This window comes from Acomys russatus, chromosome 30 (genome assembly GCF_903995435.1).
Source record: "Acomys russatus chromosome 30, mAcoRus1.1, whole genome shotgun sequence".
NCBI lineage: Eukaryota > Metazoa > Chordata > Mammalia > Rodentia > Muridae > Acomys > Acomys russatus.
This window is the reverse complement of record NC_067166.1, coordinates 17,753,109-17,760,351: the sequence shown is the minus strand read 5'-3', so window position 1 is coordinate 17,760,351 and position 7,243 is coordinate 17,753,109.

The following is a 7,243-nucleotide window of genomic DNA, read 5'->3' as shown; positions in this document are numbered from 1 at the left end:
TTTTTTCCGTAAACTAATAATTCATTTGGTGCTGGTCTATTGATTTTTGGGGGTAAACATTATTCTTCAGAAGGGGACCTACTTCACAGAAGGAATTTTATTCTCAAATTACAGAATAATGTGCTAAGTAGTGCTAAATAGTTCTTGATGAAGAACACAGTCCTGCCTTTATCGCCATAGGTCCTCGTTCAGAGAGGCCTCTTGTCCAGACTTTGCCAGCTGGGCTACTGCAGGTCTTAAGAGAAGTGCCATGCTCTGCACTAAAGATAACAGCTCTTGGGTTACTTAGAGCAAAGTATGTGCAAGTTAGGCTGCTCAGATCTTAAGAGTGTGGGAACACAGTTTTAAAGAAAACGACCATTTCTCTAAGCCAACTTTCTTTTAGAGACATTTTAACTTATTTAGTGGAATTTTAGATTTTTTTGGTAAACTATCAAATCTGTATATGTTGTAATAAAGTGTCTTAAGCTAGGAGTTTATTGAAAGTGTCTAAGAAATAAAACAACTCAACTTTTACACTGATCAAGTGCTCTAGCTTGGGCCAGAGAAGACAGTGCTCGTTAGCATTAGGCCAGGAAACCTGGGCTTGCTTGCCAGGCCTAGTGAAGGGAAGTCAGCTCACAGAGCCAATGACGGAGCCACAAGAACGGCCCTGGAGCTGTGTGCCTTGTTCCTGTGGCTGGGAGCTTGGTGACTGATCATTATGGGCCCCTTTGAGGGACCCATGAGAACTTTTAGCTTCCTCAGGGGGTCAGCAGAGTTGTTGAATTTTTTTTTTAATGTACCAGTTTTGTATAAATAATAATAAAGAGCTCCTTATTTTGTATTCAATCCAATGCTCTAAGTTTGGTCTTGGGAAGCTGACGTCTCGTGTAGAAGATGGACTTTGAAAGACATTCCAAGCGTACAACGGCAGCATGGGAGCCTCTTAATGATCGTGTGTCAGTATTATTGTGGAAGATTGACTTTGCTGTTGTATGTAAAGTTTCAAATTGCTCCTCTTGTGACTTTTCAGCCAGTAACATTTTATTTACCTGAACTTGTCATGGAAATGGCAGTAAAAAGTATTGAGTGTTCATGCTGGTGACTGTAACCAGTGTCATCTTGCTAAATTCATGTTTTGTACAATTACTAAATTGTATACATTTTGTTATAGAATACTTTTTCCAGTTGAGTAAACTATGAAAGGACATTATTATTGACAAGTGTAAGCAGTGGCATTTAAAAAAAAAGATTTATTATGTATACAGTGTCCTGCCTGCATATATGTCTGTATGCCAGAAGATGGCATCAGATCACATTATGGATGGTTGTGAGCCACCATGTTGTTGCTGGGAATTGAACTCAGGACCTTTGGAAGAGCAGTAAAGTGCTCTTGACCTCTGAGCCATTCTCTCTCCAGCAGTGGGGTTTTTAAACTGAGGATTAACTCTAAGCCCAAGGCCCAGAAGTTGTGAGTCTGGCAGAATGGTGCCTGGCCTCTGCTGAGGGTCATACCCTCCTTTCTCCATTATACTTTATTTTCAACATTAGCCGGTGGCCAGAATTGTGTCAGTGATTTTTTTTTTTTTTTCCTCCTTACATTTAGAGGGCTTGGTTCAGAATCTCACTGGGTATCCACTGGGGAGTTCTAAGGAAGGGAAATAAAGGTCAGGTCACAAAACAGTGGCCCTTTCAAGTTGTATGGGGGAAGCCTGGCAAGGTGGCGCACACTTTTAATCCCAGCATTTGGGAGGCAGAGGCAGGTGGATCACTGTGAGTTCAAGACCAGCCTGGTCTACAAAAGGAGTCCAGGACAGCCAGGGCTACACAGAGAAACCCTGTCTCGAAATCCCCCCACCCCACCCAAAAAAAGGCCCAGATTCTGGAGACTAATCTTAATTTTTTTTTTTTTCCTGAAATGGACAGTTATCTCCAAGAGATTGGATAATGGTTGTTGGGAAGATGATACTTTGGCTTTTAGTTAAATGTTTAAAATACATGTTTTATTTTCACATGGAGGGTGGGTGTAGGAAATAAATACCTTACCACAGTCCTCAAGGGTGCTGGGCATGCCTGGCAGACATGATGCAGACTACAATGCCCTGCTATGGGCCTTCTGACTCCTTGATTTGTGGGGGAGCTGGGCAGGACCTTGGCAGCTCTGACAGCCTTGCAGCGGCAGCTGTGTTTCATATGAAGTACTTGGTATTTTGGGGACCAATAGGTTTAGAGAATTATATTCACTTAGAAGCACTAAGTTAAGAAATGCTCATAGAGACTAAGTGCTGACCAAAATCAAAAACCTAACCCTGGGGGTGATGGGCAGCCAGCTGTCCAGCCAATGAGGATTTGTATGGCTCTACCCTCAAGGCTTCTGAGCAACACTGATACTGTCTGTATTCACATGGTTGTCTTTGTTATGGCCTCTATTGCTGTGGTAAAACACTGACCAAAAGTAACTTGGGAAAGAGGGCTTATTCTGGCTTTTCAGGTCACAGTCCATCATCAAAGGAAGTCAAGGCAGGAACCTGAAACAGAGGCCAAGGAAGACTGCTGCTTACTGCCTTGCTGAGCCTGTTTTCCTCTAGCACTCAAGGCCACTAGCTCAGGGCTGGCTCCACTGGCAATGGACTGGGCCCACGTCCATCACTACATTAAGTAGTTGGGCTTGGTGCATGCCTTTACTCCTAGCACTTGGGGAACCAGCGAATCTATGATTTCAAGACTAGCATGGTCTACATAGCAAGTCGAGGGTACATAAGGACCCTTTCTCAAAAAAAAAAAAAAAACAAAACAAAAAAAAAAAACAAAAAAAACAAAACAAAACACTTCAGACTTGCCCCATAGGCCAATCCAGTGGGAGCATTTTCTCAAATCAAGTTATCTCTTCCAAAAAGCCAGGTGTGGTGGTACAAGCCTGTAATCCCAGCACTTGGGAGGGAGAGGCAGGCAGATCTCAAGTTCAAGGCCAGCTTGGTTACAGAGTGAGTCCAGAACAGTCACAGCTGTCTCAAAAAACAACAAAAATAAGTTATGTCTTCCAAAATGACTAGTTAGTGTTAAGATGACATAAAAGTAGCAAACACACATGTGGGATAGGTGTGGCTAAGGCTCCAGGGCTCGCTTGAGGAGACAGAATCTTGGGAGGAGAGACTGGAGAAGAGAGGAAGAAGGCTGTGCCATGGGTTAGGTGGAAGAGAAACATAAGGCTGGGATGGATGAAGACTTGGCCAAGACAATAATTAGCAAGTATTTGGGATTATGGATGGAAGTAGCTTGATAGAAATTATAAGAAGCAGATGGCATGGGATTGGGGCAGGGATCCCATACCTGCCCCACTATGGGAAGTAGTTTAGGGAATTAATTATCTGCCCTGCCCCAGGTTAACTAAGGCTATTTTAAAATATAAAAGTTGTCTGTCTTGATTGGTTGCTAGTGGGTTAGAAAATACTGCTGTATAATAATTATAGGCCTAATAATAGACATTATTAGGCCATACTGATAATTAACTGCAACACACAGACAGATACCATAAGAACTCAAATTGGATTTCAGGGTACCTGGGGCAAAGGTTAAGAAATAGGCCTACAGGAGATAATCTGGCCAGCTGCAAAGAACAGCCCCACTAGAGAGTGCATTGCCCAGTGACTGACCTGAAGGGTCCCACCAGAGATAGAGTTGATAAGAGACCCAGTTTTATAGCCACATTCTTCCTGCCCACTGGAAATAGGGTTAATAATCCAGACACTTCCCTGGACAAGGCAGTGAACAAAGAAAGCTAAGCCATGGGTGGTCTTGGAGCCTTTTTCTGTAGCTTGTCACTTTAGACATTAGACCCCTTCATGTTATTTAACCAATAGATGCTTGCCGGGTTGGAACTCCCCTGCTTTGGGGCACTGGGAGGGATAGGAACCTATAAATTTACCCTCAGCCCAGAGATGAGGCTCTTTCTGGATATCACTGTGTTGGTGTCTAAAGTGAAAGGAATGCCCCAGGTACCAAGTAGAGCCAGCTCAAGGGAGAGGCCAAACAGTGTGATCACCATCCCAAATGAGGTAGTTGGCGTATATTAACTAGGCACACTTAACACTCTAAACACTGGAGATGGAATGTGTTCAGTGCTTTTCAACACAATCAAAGGGAGGCCCCAGTGAGTGCACTACAAATCTTCACTTCATGATGGTAGTTCTAGGAGTGCAACAAGTGGAGCTGATGCTATTTTTTTTTTTTTTTTTTTTTTGAGAATAACTAAATGAGAAATTATGTGTTCATAGTTAAGAGGACCTTGACAGATGTGTGACTCATAGATGCTGCACTTCCACTTTAGAAACTCAGGAACTGTTATGTAGCGTCACTCTCTGGCTAATAAGACCGTTAAGTGTAATTCATAATCCATGTAGGTTGTGATTCATTACACACATACACATAATACACAGGACAAAAGACGACGGACAGGATACTTACCTTTAGTGATGCCTGTTTTGATTTGTTAACAGAAAATCAAGTTGTTTCCTCAGAGTTTTCTTGATCCTTAATGGAGCTACAAATAGGGTTAATGAATTGAAATAATTCAAGAAAACTTTAAAAATTACCCAGAGAGGCCGGAGCATGGTAGTTCACGTCTGTAATCCCAGCACTCAGGAGGCAAAGGCAGGCAGATTTCTGAGTACAAGGCCAGCCTGGTCTACAGAGTGAGTCCAGGACAGCCAGGGGTAAAACAGAGAAACCCTGTCTCAAAGAAACCCAAACCCAAACCAAACCAAAAACTACCCAGAAGATTATCTAGGTCAGTACCTTGAGGTTAAGAAAAACAAATCAAGCGAGTGAGCATATTTGTCCATAATATTTTAATACTTCTCCACTTTTAAATACTGGTTTTAATTTTGTGATTGTAACATGGAAGATCCATCTTTTATTTTTATTTAAAAAAAACATCATCAGAATCATAAAGCTATTATAGTTACACTCTACACACTCCCAAGGTATTTTAAAACAATTATGTTTTGAGTCTGTAGATGAACAATGACAACAATCCAAATACAATGTCTGTACAGCCGGACTACATACTGGTCAAGTGTCTGCTAGGACAAACAACTGAGAAGCTTAACGATAACCAGCACAATTTAACAAGTGAACCAGCTCAGCCCAGCCCAAACTCTCAGTAGCAACTGACACTGACATTGTCTAGGTGCATAAACTAACCAAGAAAACAAAAGAGATGAGAAACCCATGTTTCCTTTTTCTTACCCGCCTCCTTACAGCTCTCTTAGGTACCTTCCTCTTTCCTGGGCTGCAGCTCTTGTAGCAACACCGAGTCCAGTTTCTCCACCTCAAACACGGAGTTCTCAGTCCCAGGAGGACCACTGCGCGCTCCTCACACTCACTCACAAGCAGGGACAAATCCCCACATCACCAATATTTTTCAGGTGTCTAACATAGCACAAAATAATTTAGCAGATTTGAGTAAAAGGGCTTGTTTTGGGGGCTGTGGAATGGGGTCTTGGGCTGTGAGAAATACCCATGTATGAGGAAACATCACAAATACTGAGTATGTAGGAATTAGCCAAATCAAAGTAATTCTCGAGCATCTGAATATTACAAAATGGCCAGTGATCCTCCTAACTCTGACTGTTTCGGATTGGGCAGGATTAGCTCCAGTAAAGTACCAGTGCAGTTACTGAAAGGTAAAATGTATCACTGCATATCTTTTTTTAATACAAACATTTTTAGTGTAACATTTTATTTACAGAATAAGTTGTAAAAGTATATCACCACATTGAGTGCAAATGCAGATTGGTGATAATTAGATGCAGACCCTGCTTCATAAACTTGGCATATCTTTGTAAAATAAAGCTATCCAATTTAGTTATCAAAGAGTTACTTGCCTGGCTCATCATAGTTAGCAGAAATGCAAACAGAGGACCATTTATAGTGGGTGTAGAGAGTGTTTTCTTTTTTCTTTTCTTTTTTTTTTTAAAGATTCCCACCAGTGCCTATGGCAAATAAACTTTCCCTCCCAACCCTCCCGGCTCTCCCATCCCAACCCCGCAGCTGATTGCAAAATAAAATACACATTTGAGGTATAAACTTTTCTTTTTTAAAACATCACACTATAAAACGCTAACTGGTGATGTAAACTGGCATGATGACCTGTCTCACTTGCCTCCCTAGCATTACCACCATATAGGCACTTTTCCAGAGTCAAATTATGAATAGCATTTCTGTAATAAGGCATATTCCATGCACATCATTTAGAGAAAGGTAAATTAAAAAATATAAAAGATTTATGGGACATGAAACTGCGTGCATGTAATGTAAGCTCTATGTTTTATATGTACTTTCTCTCTGTACAAAGTAATAAATATTCTAACTGATGCAAGTAATTCACTTCCAGGATTGTGCATATTAAGTGATCAGACGAATCCCATCATTAAATTATCACACCTTGCACTTATCTTTAGACTCCATTTCCATGTATGGAATATATACAGGCCATGTTTTACATGACATGACTCTCTGCTTTACAAACGGGTCTGATCTCTGGGTTTCTAAGGAGAGGAGTAAGTCAGCAAAGCGTCTACAAAATGCCTGATTTACATAAATACATTTGCTTGTAAACACAATCCAGAGTCTGAAGTGGGCAGTCATCTCAACCTCAGTGAGTACCATTCCTTGCCTCAACTCCATGCTTCAACGTATTCACAGAGGACTACAGCCTAATTAGGTATTTTACACACTAGCTTCTCACAGCAACTAAGAACAGCCTTTCAGTTTGAATAGTGTGGAAGTTCCCTGTTCTGCTGAACCTTCTGATCAAGAGGCAAATGGGAGCATTGCTCAGGTTCTCTATATATATATGCCTTGTGATACATCGTCTATAGCGATCCAAGCTAGAAAACCTAACATATTGGCTACAGAATACTAGAAATAGTAAATCAAACGTCAAATTTAAACAGTCTGATTTGGTTTAACAAGTAATACCATATATTCTCTTATAAATTTCAGGGGAAATATGAACCCACATTATCCTGACCACTGTATATAAAGTATTCTATACCCATAAGAGATGTACAGATGTCTCTGACTGGAGGCAGGCAGAACCAATTTAAAAATTACCAAATTGTGTTTGTAATAAACTGAAAAAAGTTGGTAGCACATAGTACACAACTAAAATATATAATAAAAATATAAAGATATCTGGGGGAGAAAATAAAGCTTTTCATTCTTTCTCCATCAGAACCGAGGTTCTTCATGGGAGTAA